This window comes from Mesoplodon bidens (genome assembly GCF_964165515.1).
Source record: "Mesoplodon bidens genome assembly, chromosome: 5".
In the NCBI taxonomy this organism is placed as follows: Eukaryota; Metazoa; Chordata; class Mammalia; order Artiodactyla; family Ziphiidae; genus Mesoplodon; species Mesoplodon bidens.
The window spans coordinates 107,736,233-107,754,607 of NC_138161.1; the positions used below are offsets into that span (position 1 = coordinate 107,736,233).

Consider the following 18,375-nt stretch of genomic DNA (forward strand, 5'->3'; position numbering starts at 1 on the left):
CAGGGGTTGCTATGGAGGAGGGAAAGGAAAATGACTGCTCATGGGTATGGGCTTTCTTTTCAAGGTGATGAAAATGTTCTTGAATTAGAGACTAAAACCACTAAACTGCACACTTTAAAGAAAAAGGGCATTATCCCCCCTCTTCCTCCTCTACGGCCTCCAGAACTATGCCCAAGTCTTATCATCGTATCCCTCAAAGTCCCCAACAAAAAGCAAGACAAACTAAACATCAGATAAACTAAGTAACCGATGACAAATGCGGAGCCAAAATTTTCTAGGAAACATCAACAAAGACTAGAACAACTGAGCAGCTATGAGGAATGATTGGCCGACTTGGGCCAAGTTTGGTCTCCCAGGCATTTGGAGTCATGCCAGCACACACTCATTCACTGAGGCTGAGGGTCAAAGCAGGTTGTGTCAACAGGGGAAACGATCAAACAACAGAACTTGGACGCATCAGTTCAGGATTAAAAAGGGGGAGGGGGAGGGGGAACCTATCTCATCCTTTCAGTTGGGGTCACAATCAGAGTCCTCCATCAGCGTGCCCAGCCTCAATTTTCAACATGCAGACCTATTTATACCGCCTCCCTTTAATCAATGTAATGACTACAAAAATAAATGAACTGGAAAGGAGGGTTGTAAGGACAGAATGCATAGGAAACAAACTGGCACATATTTCAAAGCAACAGTTTCTTTTCTGGAACCCGCGGGCAGTGAAGAATTCTTAAATATATTCTAGCGCTCAGCTGAACCATCCTTGCCACCTGCCCCATACACACGTTCTAGCGGTCATTTTCCCCACAGAAATTTTTTAAGGAGGAAATAAACAGAGGACGGGGAAATGCGCTATAGTCTCAAATAAGAAAAGGAAAATAGTGTTTTCCTTTTATGATGGAGAGAAAAAATAAATGTTCTTTCTTGCATTTTCCAGACTCCAAAGGCTCTACATATAGGAAATTTAAAACAATTAGAACAAAGAAAATGTGTCAATATGGCCGACATAATTAGAAGATGGATAAAGAAACAGGTGAAGCCCAGTCATCCAGCAAATCCTCAAACTGTGCCTTAGGATTTTCAGAATTAACTCCTCACCATAGACTCTCTGGATGGTGTCTCCAGGTCACTTTCACCAAGAGGCCCATTTTCTCTGCCTGTAGCAATCTTATTCCATTTCCAAATTACTCTGGGTTTGCCTGTTTCTATTTTCCAGAGCACTCAGAAATCCAGAGTCTTAAAAGTGCTTCCATCTCATCGTCTCTGATTTCTCTCAGCTACTTTTCTTTCCCATTATCACCCTGAATCCAGCCCTCAACATATCCCTCCCCCGAGACTATCTGAATCACCACTGACCTGGTTTATCTTACTGTATAGCTCTTTGATCCATCTTCTACACACCCCAATATAAATAAATGAACAAATAAGCAAATGAATGAATACATGTGTGCATACCTGAGTGAAGCCTGAAGTCCTCAACCTGACCTTTAGACCAATCACACGCACATCCGCTCCTCTCCCACTTAAGGCCACTTGACTGTCACCTCCACACCATTCCACAGCCATTCTGTTCCGTCATGACCCTGTCAGAATTCAACACTCCTTTCTCTGCAGGGCACTTCTGTGGCAAGTGGTTTTTCACACTAAGGTAGCATTTAATGCAATAAGACTTTTATCATTTGATGCTTACCAAGTTTCAGTTCACCACAAATGTAACCATGTCTTATTTACAATTCCTTACTGAGTACCTATGATGGGCCAACACAAGGGTTACAACCATAGTATCGGGGTTACAACCTGAGCGCCGTTCAATAAATGCCCACTGACTATGTCAATGAATAAGGGACCCCAACAGAAATGTGACGTCTGCGGACATTTATTTTGCACTATGCTAAATGACGGGCATTATACTAAATGCTTCACCTACATTTCTGGTTTTGTTTTTGTGTGTGTGTTTGCCGGGTCGTGGGGGGGGATGCGTTTTAATTAAATCCTCAAATGACCTTTCAGGTAAGTACCATCATTTCCATTTTACAAATAAGGAAACTAGGGTTCCAGCTTCTAAGATCAGAGTCAAAACGCAGCAGTGCCAGGATTCTGTGTGAGGTCTGTTGATTCCAGAACTCATTCTCTTGAACATTAACCTCCTCTCTCTCTTGCCCTCCCCCTTCCCCACGCCCTACCATTTAATGGATAGAAAAGGGAGCTTTGGAGAGGTTGTAAAGCAAGACAAAGACGCCAGAGATCTATGCTCAGAATAAAGGAAATCAGAAGAGCTTCTGATTGTACTCAGGACGGGCTGCCCCCACGACGTCTTATGAGAGGGCAGGTTTGAGGAGGTGAGATGTGGGATACCTTGCTTTAGCACAAGCTCTGGAGCTTCCTCACTTGGCTTTAACCCCCAGCTTCCAGACTTTTTAACACTGTGAGCTGGTGCAGATCGCTTCAGCACTCTGCATCTCAGTTACGTCACGGGTCCAATGAGAATCGCAATGCCTATCTCACAGGAGAAATGAGGAAACGCTAGGGAATCCAGACCCCAAGCACCACAAGGAAAGAGATCCAGTTTACCTTTTACACAGCTCTACCCCTGCCCCTGGCACTGCACTTGGCACATTTTCTGAAGTCTGAGTCATGGTTTCCTGGGTGTTTCTCTTGTCCACTAATAACCTGCTGCCTACATGATATCTAAAAATAATGAAGACATCATCGTCATATTCGTCATCATCATTATTACCACCACCCTAAAACATAAGGAAAAGAAATTAAGCAAAAATAAATTAAAAAATAATATCCTACAGCAGGCAAACAGGAAAAAGAAGTATTTGCATTTCATTACAGCTACCATGACTGCACACTTTTCACAATGGAAGAGACATAAAGGAAGAAAAGAGAAAGCAAAGAGAAATATGAATAAATTAAGAAATCTAACTGATAGCCTAAACGTGTAATCAAAAAGAACAGGCCTTGGAATATAAATTGAAAGATCTGCTCAGAGAGAACTGATTGAAAGCCCAAATTGAACAGTCTCAGCAATTTGTGGGAGAAGAAATATTCTGAAATGGCATAACCTAGGAACAAAGAACAAAGCGTTTTTATCTGGCTCCCAAACAATTAAATGAACCTGCCAATTCCACGTGGAAGATGGGCTTTAAAGAACTGCAGTTGAGCTGAGGGAGCATTCAAAGTGAGTTGGAATTCATTAGACGCCAGAGGAGAAGCAGCCACAGATTTCTGAACAGGCATCTCCAGCCCAGGCCAGGAGGAGCCCGAGGCAGCCCAGAGCTGGCTGAAGACTCAAAGGGAAACCACTCTTTGATTAACCCATCCAGTCTGTGCATCTTACCCAGCTCCTGGGCTCATTTCCTCCCATAGGCATTGCTAGTCCACATGTCCATTATCGCTGAGGAATTACAGAAATGTGGCTAAAGAGGAAAAAGCCCTGGCTGCAGTTAGGAGGGCATGAGATCAATTCTTACTCTGCCCCTCATGCAAAGAGAGGAGGGAAATTCCTCCCTCTGAGACAGTTTCCTCACCTGTGATGTGGGAAAAGGCAGGAGGAATACATCACATCAGGATATTGGTTCCTAAGTCAATGGGCAAAAATCAAATATGTTAAAAGCAGCCCTGCACATATACAGACAAAACTATAACTGAAAAAGATACATACACCCCTGTGTTCACAGCAGCGCTATTCACAATAGCCAAGACATGGAAACAACCTAAATGTCCGTCGACAGATGGAAAACAAAGATGTGGTGTATATAATGGAACACTACTCAGCCATAAAAAGGAACGAAATAATACCATTTCCAGCAACATGGATGCAACTAAAGATTATTATACTATGTGAAGTAAGTCAGAAAGAGAAAGACAACTGCCATGTGATATCACTTATATGTAGAATCTAAAATATGACACAAATGAACCTATCTATGAAACAGAAACAGAATCACAGAGGCAGAGGGGGTTGGGGGAGGGATGGAGTGGGAGGTTGGGATTAGCAGATGCAAACTTTTATATACAGAATGGATAAATAACAAGGTCCTACTGTATAGTACAGAGACCTATATTCAATATCCTATGATAAACCATAATGGACAAGAATATTTTTAAAAGAATATATATATATTATGTATAACTAAATCACTTTGTTGTATAGCAGAAATTAACACAATATTTTAAATCAACTATACTTCAATTTAAAAAATATTAAAAGAAAAACCAAAAAAATAATTAAAAATATTAAAACTGAAAAAAAAAGCAGCCCTGGATATCCCTACACTCACCCAGATGGTAGGGTCAACATGTCTTAATGCATATACCATGAGAGCACACGGGATCTGAGGCCAAAGGAGAGCGCACACTTCTGTCTCCATCTGCCATCTCCTGCCCCTGAGGACACTGCCTCCTGGTGGGACTCCAGACTCCAAGTCACCAGCACCATTTAAATTGCTTGTCCTCTTTCTATTTTTTTCCAAGTCATATTATTACACTTCTGTAATTAAAGGGCACAAAATATAACATCATATTATAAGTTCTGCCTCGATCAGAGGGATGTCTAAAGACCAAGAGGGTAAAAGAGACATGAAAGCGCTGTGAAAACAACCAAGTGCTTTACAATAATATTATTCATCTCATATGTTGTGAACTTCCAGTGGACTCAAGGAGGAGTATTTACAGGATCTAACACAGAGCCTGACAGATTTTCCAGGCACTCAATAAATAATGGAGATCAATGGATAAAGTTATGAATCAGCTAACCCTCAATTTAGTATCATCTATTGCAGGTTATAAATGGGACAAGATATGTTCCTGGACCTATCTCGTAAGTACTCACAATCTAGTTGGAGAAGACACGCTCTCAGGACACACAGGGCTGAAGACGATCCACCAGATGCTACTTACAGGATACAGACCACAGCATAGGGAGGGGAGAAATTTGTGAGCTGGACTCATCCGCAAAGGATCCTACACAGGATGACACTTGAACCAGGATTTCATAACACAAAATGGATGGACGATGGATCTAGGAGAGCTCTTAAAAAGTCAGTTATTCAACTCCATTATTTTAAGCTTGAGAAAACTAAGGCTTTGGAAGGGGCTCTTGGGTAGTGGGCTCACACAGCAATGGCAGCCCCACCACCAAAGACCATGGACCCTCGCTGAACAATACTGTACAATACAGAATAGGTCTCACTGCACCTCACTGGGAACAGCAGTAAAACAAGCCTGGCTATCAATCTTTACTAGAAAGTCACTTATTAACCACCATGAGACAAAATGCTAGACAGCGTGGCAAGTATGTGCATACACGGACACATGCACATGCTCTCTCGTGTTTCTTTCCTTCTCCCTCCTCCCCCCACCCCCAAAAGGATTCCTTGCCCACAACAGAGCTAAGAGAGTGCCTGAAGGTTGGTCAGAGAAGAAGGCAGAATTTCCATCTTCATATCCCAACTCAAGTATCACCTTCCCAGTGAGGTCCTCTCTCCTGGACCATTTGATTAAGGACAACCCCATCCCTGCTCCACCATCTGACACCCTATGCACATATTTTTTTCTCTCTCTCCCCTGCGTAGGATGGAAGGGCCATGGGCAGTGATCTCTGTCCATTTTCCTCAGAGTTTCATCCACAGCACCAAGTGTGTATTAGACACCCAATGAAATGTTTATTGAAAACAATGAATAAACACAGAAATCAGAGGCTTCATGAAGAAAACATCATTTGCCCTCATCCTGAAATGATGCACGGTATTCAGGAAAAAAAAAACAAAAAACAGATGCTGACATGAGTAGGTGTCAGAGTAGACATCACAGGTGGAGCAAGCAGTGTCACACCAGTGAGGGGTTCCCTGTCCTAAATGCAAGATGGTTAAAGAAAACTAAAGCAGAGATACCGTACAAGGAAACCCAAAATGTCTGGAACAGTGTATACACATAATTCTGTATAAATAGAGCTGGAAGGCTACCACCCAACCTCAGGAGGCCACTCTGGTAGCCCCAATCTCACACAGACCCTGTTAAAAAGCAATTCAGCTGGGGAGGCGGGGAGGGTAGGGGAGAGAATGATGCTTGAAGCCACTGAATGAGGCACAGGCCTTCAAGCTGTTGTTCACGAGGCCAAGTGTTTCCCTGAGCCAAAGCGCTGCCTCGCTCTTCACACTGCCTTGGCCAGCCCAGAAAGGCCAGCCAGGGTCTCTCCTGCATTGGTTTCCACCCCCATTTCAGGTTCATGCCACAAAACTGGGCAGAAACTCACGGGGATGCAAAGGGCTTTTTTTTTTTTCTTTTCTAGTGATTTTATTTATATATTTTTTAACGCTGCAAAGACTGATTTGGGCAACAAGTAAATCTGAAAAGGAGAAAAGTCATTAGTATGCATAAAAAATAAAGGCAGTAGAATATTGATTGTGGCAATTTAGGAAAGCTGGCACAATGTACCTCTCCAATTCACAGGAAATTGAGAGAAAATACAGTCCACACTGCATATTAAATGGAGAGAACATGGCCTCAGGATGCAGGCAGTTGCTGAGTGGGCACAGACAGCCTCTGTGCTCTGTCTGCCTGCCCGCCCCAGGAGCCAGCACTGCCAGAGCCACTCAGGACAATCAGGCGACATTACCAACGTCTATGGCAACTTCTTCACTTACGTCCCTGACTCAGAAGGCAGCCATTTCCCACAAGTAATCTAAACACATCTGAAATAAATCCACAGACACTCAGAGGGATACAATTGATGTTCTAGTGAGGAACCAATTTTATTTCTCTTTCTTTATTCTGTAAACAAAAGCAGATTGGTAAATAAATAACGTAAGCTGATGATTTCTGAAGCGCCGGAGTGGTTTAGAGGAAAGTGCCTTAAACGAAAAACTAAAAGGTAAAACTTCGTTCCTGCTTTGGGGCAGCGCACACCAAGTGACCTTGGACAAATCATTAGGCTTCCTTGGGCCTCAGCTTCCCTTCCTGACTGCATCTTACTGAGAATTAAATGGATACTATTAGTTCATTGAATTGTAACAACCCTCTGAGTTGATACTATTATTAACCCCATTTAACAAAATAATTTTTCCAAACTCACAGGCAAGAGGAAGAGCCGGGCCTCGCTGGACATTTGGTCCTGTCCAAAACATCCATAAGACATTAGGTCCACGCCAAAAGGTCCTTAAAAGCTGGTCCTATCCAAAACGTCCATGAACATATTTGTTCCATGCCAAATGGTTTGAGACAGGACCAAATATCAAGAACCTTTGGGTGTGGATCAACTGTCTCCATCTCCGTGGACATTTTAGACGGGACCAAATATGACCGAATATCAAAACCCTTTTGGGCATGGACCAAATGTTTTATGAACCAAATGTCTTATGAGCATTTTGGACAGGATCAAATATCTGCTAACTGAGCCAGGACTTCGAATCTGCCTGATTCCCAGTCTCATGTTCTTAATCCAAACCCTATACTGCCCTCAGGTTATCATCTCCAAGCTCCTTCTGGCTCTGACCACCTAAGGCACTCATTTATTCATCTGTGTAAATTCATTCAAATAGAAAGGGTTGAGGCCACCAGAGTCTACTTGCATTCAAATAGCACCCAAGTATGGGAGGAGACCTCCCACCTAATGGTATGAAAGGTGTCTGCCACCTCAGTAGCAAATCAGAGAAGCAGTGAAAAGCTCCTTACAGCCCCAAATAATATCTGGGCTCTGTTCTGATTAGCTGTCTGGGGACAGAGAAGCAGTACCATGACCTCTAACAAAGACCCATTTCTAGTGACAGCCCCTCCTATCACCCTCCCCCACCACAGTCCATTATCATCCGACATTATCATCCAATGTGCAATGACAACTCTGTGATAACAGTTGTTTCCATAGGCTGGGGCCACAGGCCAAGTGTAGCAGAGAAAAGTATAATCACCCTAGGGCCAGGCCCTGCTCTAGGGGCCAAAATGCTAAATGAGAAGAACGGAGCTTAGCAGCACCACATGCAACGGAGGATAATTCAAATGTTTCAAGGGTGTGTGTTGACCACTAAGATTGTGTGACTGAAGCTGCATGAACAGAAGTGGATTCTCTGGAAGTAGATGTGTCTGCTTTGATTTGTGCCCACACTACACCTGGAAGATTCTCATTTCATTTCACCCAACGCACTGACAAATAGGAAGTTCCATTAGTGTGGAGGAAGCTTGGTGATGAAACTATACCTGAACGAAGACTTGAAGAAACTGGGAAGATTTAAAGAGGAGAAGCCTTGGAAGCCAGGAGCACCATCTTCAAAGCCTGAAAGCCCTCCCTCCTCCCTTGAGAGGAGGACGCTTATTACTCCATGTTCACCCTCATTGCTGAATGATGGAGATGGCGGGAGGGAGAATGGGCCCCCATTAAAGAAAGAAATTCCCCAAAGGCTGCCACCCAAATATAGAAAATTTGCCTCTGCAAGAGTCCCTCCCCAGGGCTAGAGGCACTGAAGCAAGGGCTGGACAACCATTGAGAAAAGAGGCCGAGGAGTTAAGGAGTCATGATTCCATAAGAGGTCAAAGTGCAATTTGGGATGAACTGTGTCCTGCAAAAAAGATCAGGTCCTAACCCCCCCAACTCCCTTATCTATGAGCATGCCCTTATTTGGAAATAGGGTCATTGCAGATGTAATCAAGTGAAGAGGAGGTCCTTATGAATTAGGGTGAGCCCTAAATCCAATGACCAGAGGGAAAGCTGGACACAGACACACACAGAGAAGACGGCATGTTAAGATAGAGGCACACACTGAAATCATGCAGCCGCAAGACAAGGAACGCTAAGGATGGCCAGCGACCACCAGAAGCTAGGAAGAGGCAAGGAAAAGATTTTTCCTTAGGGCCTTCAGAGGGAGCACGGCCCTGCCAGCTCCTTGATGTCAGAATTCGAGCCTCCAGAGCTGTGAGGGAATAAATTGGTTTGAAGCCACCCAATTTGTGACAATGTGTTACTGCAGCCCTTCAGAATTGATAAACGCAGCAATCCCTGAACCCGGTGACATTCTATCTATGTCTCAGGAACTGAAAGTTGTTTTCCAAGTGGGAATTTTGATGGAGTAGTAACATTAATTTTTGAATCAGAAGGAATGGCAGGAAACTGGTTTAGTTGGGTTTTTTTCTTTTTCTTTTTTTTTTTTTTTTTTTTGCCGTATGCGGGCCTCTCACTGCTGTGGTCTCTCCCATTGCAGAGTGCAGGCTCCGGACGCGCAGTCTCAGCAGCCATAGCTCACGGGCCCAGCCACTCCGCTGCATGTGGGATCTTCCCGGACCGGGGCACGAACCCGTGTCCCCTGCATCGGCAGGTGGACTCTCAACCACTGCGCCACCAGGGAAGGCCTAGTTGGGTTTTTTAAAACTCATTCACTGAGTGCTTAACATGTGACAAAAATTCTGCTAAGCCCTGAGGACACAGGAAAAAGGAGACATGATTCCTGCCCTCAGAGAACTCACCATCCACCTTCTACCGTAACTTGACAGATGCCTTTACATCAGTGATGGGTGCTGTAACAGAGGCATTTATAAACACAGTGGTAAGCAAAAGAGTAGAATGTCATCTGTGACAGTGGGTGGCAGGGAAGACTTTTTGCAAAGGTTACATCTGCACTAGATCTTTAAAAAGTAGGTGTTCTCCAGGTGAACCAGATAAGGAAGTGCTTTCTAGACATGACAGCCCGGGACAAAGGCCGTGGACTAACTCCTCCAGATATGGGTAGATTAGGGCCTAAGAAGGGACAAAAAATAAGAGCTATGGGGAAGCATCTTAACCTGTCCAGGAAATAGGCTAGGAAACCTCACAAGTGCTTGGACAACCCTGACTCCAATTTTTAAGAGTCCTATTCAATTACCCCCCCTCACACCCAGAACACTATGTCATGTTTATTGTTTCATTTTAGAGTAACTGGAGTGCTAGATTCCTTCACCCATGGCTGGTTATATACCACCTTGTAGTTCTTCTTTTTCTTTTTTTTTTCTTTTTCAGCGTTTTATTTTTTTTAACTCTTTCTTTTATATTGGAGTACAGCCGATTAACAATGTTGTGATAGTTTCAGGTGCACAGCAAAGCGACTCAGCCCTACACATACATATCCACCTTGTAGTTCTAATGGGGATGTCAACACTTAAAATACTCATGGATGAAACGCTAGACGCATCAGATGGTTTCCCCCACCAGATTTTTAATCCATTCATTTCTCCTCACTCTGGCATATGGAGATGGGAGAAGCAGAAATGAAACTAACAGCTGCTTCTCAATAGTGGAGGAGCATAAGAAGATGTCAGTGTGTCACACATGACAGCTGTGAGCACTCTCAGAACATAATTATACAAGCTCTGGTGTAGAGAGCTTCCCCACTTCCAGAGCACTCTCACGTGTCACTGGGTCTTATTCCTATAACAACCATGGGAGCCGAGTAGCATCTATGAGGTTAAGACGTAGCCCAGGGGTTAGGTGAACTACAAGTTGGAGGCTCCCCCAAGGTTAGACCTCAGTCTCCTGACCCCAGGGTGCTCCTGCCTTCATAGCTCTGTGTATTTGACCTTTTTTTTTTTTTTTGCAGTACGCGGGCCTCTCACTGTTGTGGCCTCTCCCACTGCAGAGCACAGGCTCCGGACGCGCAGGCTCAGCGGCCATGGGTCATGGGCCCAGCCGCTCCACGGCATGTGGGATCCTCCCGGACCAGGGCACAAACCCGTGTCCCCTGCATCGGCAGGTGGACTCTCAACCACTGCGCCACCAGGGAAGCCCGTATTTGACTTTTGAAGCATCTAAAAAGACTCCTAGGATGGTTCAGCAGGAGTAAACGGAAACTATTCAACTTACACGAAGAGTCTACTGGAAGAGCAAAAAGAGCAAGTCCTGCTTTCCTTCATCTTAAAAGTGAGAGAGATTTCATGCATACCATCAAAATAACTACATCTCCACATTCTGAATGTGGGTGTCTTAAGAAACGACTTGAGGGTAAAGTAGGAATTGAAGATGTGGGATGCATGTAGCTGCGATAGAGTTCAGGGAGCAGATCTGGTCCAGCAGACCCCTCTAACCCCTTCCCTGATCTGCCACCCCTGCCATGCTCCTATGTTCAATATATGACTTCTGTGTCCAATATATGACTATATTTGCCTCCTTTAAAAAGCAAGGAAGGTTGCCTGAAGTTGCTGATACCAATGGTAATGAGGAAATCAACTCATCAGAAACTGAGAACAGAGTCATTGACCCTTGTGCCCATGGACTTTTCCTTAAGTATCACTCTATTAAGCTAATTGTTCATTTCCAGGGCTCAGAATTTCTCCCAAATGCTCAAGTTAAGAAAGTAACTGCAAAATTTAAATTTAAACAGACTAAAGCTGCAACATACAAGTGTAAACCAGAATCACATTCTTCCTGAAAGAACTGAGAATACTACTGGTGTTGTCTCTTTATGAGGATTAAAAAAACAAAAAGAACATCAATTAGATCTCATCTTCTGGTTTTAAGATGTCTCTCTGATTAAAAAGGGAATTAATGCAAGGAAATAAATGAAGTTTACATTTAATTAATCTTCTTACCTCATCCTATCCCATAGCCCAGTATGTGTGTTTCAGGGATTTATTTTTGCTTAATCTATAATGTTAAAGACACAGTGCATCTCAGCATACATGCACGCGTGCACATATACACACGCACACACACACATGCTCATATCATTCTGAATTGTTATGTATTCTTTTCCAGGTGCCCCAGGTTGTAAATGAATTCTGAACTAACTTAATTGTCTTGCATTTCCATGAAGGCAGCACCTGCTTTTGAGGCACTTGGGTGATCGCATGAAACATAAGGATATAAAAAACAATCTGTCCTCACACTAGGTATGAGATCATTCAGGAGGAGAGAAGATGGTTCTCATCTTTAGAGGAGCCCACTGGTTTCCTGGGAAATTGCTGAAATACTAAGCACAACTATGTTTTCTGACCATCTTTCTCCTCCAGCCCCACATACCTAGAAATAGATGTCTCACCCTGTGTGCGGAAAGGTTGTAAATTTTCCCTCCTCCCGGAAGAGAAGGGAGAACACAGAGGGATTGGAGAAGCCCATTCCCCTTCCCCCTCATCTCCTCTCCCGAGCGCGTACACACAAGATGGTGTGAAGCCAGGGGTTGCAGGGAGACAATAAACCCAGAAACGATTGAAATATTAGGTTATGAAGTGACTAACTCAAACAGGAATGTCTGTGCCTCGCTAATTAGCGGGAGCAGCGCTGGGGTGAAAGGAGGAAAAGGCAGCTCAGATAAGCCAAGCTGTGGAACCCTCAGTCCCTCACACCCGACACCCACAACCCTTGCAGGGAGGAAAAATGAAACAAGGAATCCTCTGCAGCACAATTCAAATGGGCTCATGGGCTCATGGCTCCTGCTCTTGGCTGAGGAAGGAGTCCCAGCAGAGCCAAGAGGCCTAAGGCTGATGTAAAGTGGCTCCCCAGACCACCAAGCGGCATTTTGTCAGCATCTTACTTGCAGAGAGGAAACCCTATGCCCTGGCTTCCCCTGCTCTGGGCCCCATGGCTCACAGATGGCACAAGGAGAGGCAGCAAAATGTGGTGAGGGCAGGCATTCTGGCTGGAGAGGGTGTGGACTTGGTCCAGGTTGTTGTTTGTTTCCATGTTATTTCTGGAAAGAGGGCTCTTGAGAAATGAGGTCAATCACTGCTTCCTTTAGGGCTTCAGGTGTTTTATTTTTTTATTTTTTGTGGTATGTGGGCCTCTCACTGTTGTGGCCTCTCCCGTTGAGGAGCACAGGCTCCAGATGCACAGGCCCAGTGGCCATGGCTCACGGGCCCAGCCGCTCTGCGGCATGTGGGATCCTCCCGGACCAGGGCACGAACCCGTGTCCCCTGCATCAGCAGGCGGACTCTCAACCACTGCGCCACCAGGGAAGCCCCAGGTGTTTTATTTTATCTATGAATGGAAGAGGACCTCTCTCCTGGAATCTAGGCTGACTCTGCCACCACTTGATTAACAGAATACCATGGAAGAATGCTTTGCAGGCTTTCAGGCCCAGGCCTTAGGAAGCTAGCACCTTCCACTTTCAGCTTCTTGGAGCATTCTCTCTGGGAACCTTCATCTTCCACATAAGAAGCCTGACTTACATGGAGTCTGTCATGCTATGACATAAGCCAAACTAGTCACAAAGAAAGACTAGAGGTGGGGGAGAGGTTGGTAGGAGCAAGGCAGAGAGGTGTCTGGCCAGCTCTCAACTGAGGTACAGAAACCATAGAGCAATTACAAGCCATCCCCTATGTACAGTCTGAATTCCTATCTCACAGGGTCGTCTAATACAAAAGTCCTTACTTCAAGCTACTAGGTTTTAGGGTAGTTTTTCATGCAGCAATCAGTACCTGAGACAGAGACCTATAAAAGCCCTTCCAGCTCGAACAACTCTGATTCTGTGACCTTCACGCATCTTGGTGGTCCTCCACTTCTTACCCCATCCTCGCTAGGGCAGCCAAATCCAGAAGTTGGAAGGGTTGGGTGCATGTTTATGGTGGACTATCATTGTCTGCGTCCGTCCTCCCCATAGCTCAGGAACAAGATTTTCATTTGAGGAACCACCCCTTCTCCACTCTCAGTCCACATAAAAGGAAGGGATTCACCTTCCATTGCTCCAGGGGTAATCCCACCCTCTATCTATCCCTCTGATGACAGTGATTGCTTCAGGAGTGGGTAACTGATTTACTCAGAGCCAATGAGACATAAATAAGGCAGAGGTTCCCCCCATGAACTTGAAACAGAAGAGGCAGGTAGAGCAAACCTACCCCTGGACTTGTCAGTGATGCATGTCAATAAATTCACATTTTGCTTAAGCAACTTCATGTTGAGTTTTCTGACACTTTGCTGCTGCTGAAATTCCTAACTGCCAGTTAATGAAGAAAGGGGTATCGCTGGCCCTTGCTTTCTTCCATTCCTAGCCAATCAGGCATCAGTAGCAGAGAAAGACATCATCTTGGAGGTAGATGAAGTAGGGGGAGTCATACAGGCAACATTTTAAAACACATCCGGGCCTCACTTTCTGGTCTTTAAAATGAAAGATTGGACTGAGTTATGTTGAGGGAAGGAAGAATTCTTTCTTTCTTAGGAGAGAATAATCCTAGGAAGAACATCCCTGGGATTCTGTGAGGTCAACACTTCCATGCTGTTCACTACATCATATAATCCTTAAAAACTGAAGGTAACCCAGCAGACTGGTATTAGTGGATAGCTAAGCAAACTACCACAGAAAGCACAGTGGGAAATGACAGAGGCAATGAAACAAAGAGTTTGGGGACTATGTTACTAACTGAAAATGTGTCCATCTAATAAAACACTAACTGATTAAGTAGGCCACAGACTAGCTGTTAAAATAAATGTACTGTATCTAGTAATGGGATAAGAGGAGGAAAAATAATGTGGCTGGATTGGGTGGTGAAGGAGACAAGACACAGTGAAGGAAGAGATCCAGAATCCGAAAGCTGGCTCCAGCTGAGGTCTGATGCTCAAATCCCGTTTCCCACATCACTAGAATACACCCCAAGCACAACATAGTACGTGGCTTACACTGCCCAGACTCTAATCACAGTTGGGTTTCCTGGCTGTGCCAAGGGAGAGTGAAGGCTGCCAATTACCCAGATGAGACACTTCACTCTGCAAACCCCACCCCAATAGCCCTAGACCTCGGCTTGCACTTGGGGTGATGGCCAGTTCCACAGGAAAGAGAAGTAGCTGCACCCCCTGCCACCAATGAGTCTATTCCAGCCTGCACAGGCCAAAGCAAGCGACCTGCCACTAACATCATGAATAATGGAAAAGACCACGGCTCTCTGGGCAGCCACCAGCACTGTCTACAACTGCCGAACTGAGCAAGGAAAGGGAACTGAACAGCAAGAAACAGGGCAGCTGCAGCGCTCACATTCTATTAGAGGCATGCAAAGCAATTCCCAGAGGAAAATAAATTGTACAGCAATAGTACCTGGATGGATGATGCTCGAGTGGAACAAGGGCCTGAGATTTGTCAGAATGACTTTCTGGAGGAGACCAATTAACAGCCATCATGAAATACATTCATACAACCAAATCTGATGATCTTGGCCCAGAACTGCTCAGGCACACAATGATCCCCAAACCATGCAATCAGGGCTGCCCTTTATTCTCAAGTGTCCAGAGAGGATTTCCCCAACATGAGTCAGGAAACCTGGATCTGAACCTCAACTCCATCCCCCCAACTGAGTCTCCCTGAGAAATGACATCCTCTGACTCTCAGCTTCTTATCTGTAAAATGGGTAAATAAACCAGAACATTTACAGCATAGTGATGGCAATGAGTGAGTGCCCTAGATCAGTTGGGTGTTTTGACCATGTTACCCTTATATTTAAAAATACAAAACCCACATTGAAACAGGCAGGTCCAGGGATAGCTTCTTATCACACGCCTTGTTTAGGTTAAAATATATTACTTCCAGGGCTTCCCTGGTGGCGCAGTGGTTGAGAATCTGCCTGCTAATGCAGGGGACACGGGTTCGAGCCCTGGTCTGGGAAGATCCCACATGCCGCGGAGCAACTAGGCCCATGAGCCACAACTACTGAGCATGCGCGTCTGGAGCCTGTGCTCCGCAACAAGAGAGGCCACGATAGTGAGAGGTCCACGCACCGTGATGAAGAGTGGTCCCCACTTGCCGCAACTAGAGAAAGCCCTCGCACAGAAACGAAGACCCAACATAGCCAAAAATAAAAATAAATTAATTAACAGAAGGCTCAACATTAAAAAAAAAGTACCTCTTCAATGTTTATATTTAAAAATATATATATATATATTACTTCCAAACAGAATGGTCTCCTTCTATAAATCCATACTGTTCTCTTTCTAATCAATGTGGCCTAATTGATCATCTCCATCCCAGAGCAAATATCCAATGTGACTTCTCGAGCAGACACTACTCAGTTACCAGGAACATCTCTTAGTGGTAAGATGTGGATAAAGAACTTTCAGAGGTTATTATGAGGCCACCGGTGGATATTATACAAAGAAGAATTTCCAATGATAAGGCTTTAATTCACAGGGAAGGTGAGCACACTCAGGAGTCAGTCACTTCTATACACAATCCACCTTCTGCCCATGCCACCCAGGCTGACAGTCCCCTAGCATGGAAAGTTATAGCTATTTGCAGATTGAAGGTATCCAGGTTCTTTGGAAAAGGAAGGGTACTAACTTATTAAAAATTATGGCTCTCTAGGAGGTGATAGGACCTACTAAACATGGATTAATAATGTCAGAAAAAACCTGACTACTGTAAAACATGCTTCCTTTTTCTCAACAAAAAGACACTGTGCAGGAAGCTAGGCATACAATGGTGCCAAGAACAACACAAAACCTGTCCTCATGGGGAGCATCTTCTATGGAGAAGAGCTGACAAGTACAGGTACAGATGTGGGAATAGAACCGAAAAATCTAGCCTTATCTATGGGGTTAGGGAAAGACTTGAAGAATAGGAGAGAGAGAGAGAGAGAGGGCAGAGAGAGCATGTTCCAAGGTCTGAAGTCAAGAGGAAGTGAGTCGGGTTAAAGGACCTTGAAGGAACCCAGAGTGGAGAGCACGAAGAGGCTAGAGGCATGAGATGAGGTTGGCGGAGTGGGCAGAGGCCAGGAGGTCCCTAAAGACACGTTGACAGGGATGACTCTCAATTTCATGATAATGGGAGCCATGGAAGGTTTCAAGCAGAGGAGTGACATGATGGGGGCAAAGCTCTATGGGGAGAGCAATCAGTTAGACTCTATTGGATGGTTCAAAAGGCATTTTAGTAACTAGAAATACCTTTGGGTACTAAACAGAGACATCATAAGGTACTGAGATATAAAGGAAAACAAAGAGCTGACCTAATCTTGTGACATATCCCAGACATTTCACCCACTTTCTTATAATCATGATCCAAGTTTGTGTCTCATAATACTGAAGTATGGAAATAATGCTTGCCTTGCTTTTTGGCTGTTCAGATTTCGATAAAGGAACATTTACTCATTTACTGCTCAACCTGTTTCCAAAAAGGATTTGAGGCAAAAATAAAAAAAGATAAAGAGAGACCAAAAAACCAAAATGTATCCCAAGGTAAAGGGGAGCTCACTGTTAACCTTCTGCACCACCCCTGGAGGCCTCTGGATCAAAAGGGCAAAGCTCTGACTTTAGGGCCAAACATTTCAATAGAGAGAAAAGAATCGTGGGTCAAGGGATGGCTGAAATGAAGACACAGAATCAGTTTCCAGGTTCTTTTCAGGCTCATGTCTGGACAAACCCCTCTCCCTCCTTCAGAAGAGCCAAAGAGAACAAAACAATGGATGAATAAATAACTTGATAACATTAAAGATCCCACACTATGTCTTTGAAAACAGAGGCCACAGCCAAGGTTTCCCTCTTTCAGAAAGACAAAGGTATGTGCGTGCATACACACACACGCACACACACACACACAGAGGCACAGCTATTAAACATGCCATTGGATCCTGACCTCTATTGCCTTTTCCTTGAGGCTCAGCCTAAGTGATTAGCTCCCCAAGCCAAACAGATCCCCAAATGGGCAATGCTCAGCAAAGCACCAAGCATGAAATTCACCAGTTTAGAAGACACAAACCCCAAGGAAGCAACCCCCCACCCCTGTCCTATACACCAAGAGTGGGGGGTAGTGCTTATGTACTTCGCTGCAAAATGAAGCCCTTCCCCCTGGCACCATCTGCCTCCCCCCCATCTCGACAATGGAAAGCCACTGTACAGGAAGTAACTATTGATATGATTACATTAGAGTTGAGTAATGGTTACCAGCACTCAAGGGTGTAAATTCAGACACCACAGGGAGAATTTCTAGAATGACAGTACTTAATAACTCAAGGAGCCCTGGATACTTCCCAGCTTCACCATGTCATAGCACACAGAAGAGAGTGAGTATGATACTGGGGTTAAGGGGAAGAGGCTTCCAGGACCAGAAGTCACCAGTCCCAGGAGGCCTCCATGCCCATTCCCCCTCCTCATCTATAACCCGTCCATTGCCCCAATCTGAAAAGCTCTGCCTGAAGGAACCACTGAGGTCAACCCAGGCTTCCCTCCCTTCTCTTCCCATCCCCCCACGCCCACCATTCAGCCAATTTCACAGCTGAAGAGACCAAGCAGCCTCTTAGTGCCTCTCCCCTGTTATCTCTCCCTTACCGCTCTCTGATCTGCTGTCCTGCTCTGTGAGCTCCACTCCCTGGAAGCAGAAGACTCCCCTAGAACATTCTTTCCCTTCTCTTCAGCACTGGGCACAATACTGGAAGATGCTTTTTATTTTATTTATTTATTTATATTTATTTATTTTTGCGGTACGCGGGCCTCTCACTGTTGTGGCC

The 18,375-nt window shown here is 44.7% G+C and overlaps 1 protein-coding gene across 5 annotated transcripts in view; it reads right to left on the reverse strand.

The window, feature by feature from the left end:
- Positions 1 to 18,375, reverse strand: part of MB21D2 (Mab-21 domain containing 2) — a 108,137-nt gene that overhangs the window by 51,886 nt on the left and 37,876 nt on the right. The window contains exons 2-4 of one of the 5 annotated variants that reach the window (XM_081234402.1): positions 4,835 to 4,965; positions 3,531 to 3,581; positions 2,566 to 2,682 (exon numbers count right to left, since the gene is read on the reverse strand). The exons of 2 other annotated variants lie outside the window; for them this stretch is intronic. The gene's annotated coding sequence lies outside the window, so the exon portion shown is untranslated. The remainder of the gene's footprint in view (positions 1 to 2,565; positions 2,683 to 3,530; positions 3,582 to 4,834; positions 4,966 to 18,375) is intronic. 2 more of the 5 variants (XM_081234403.1, XM_081234404.1) reach the window with 2 other exon arrangements.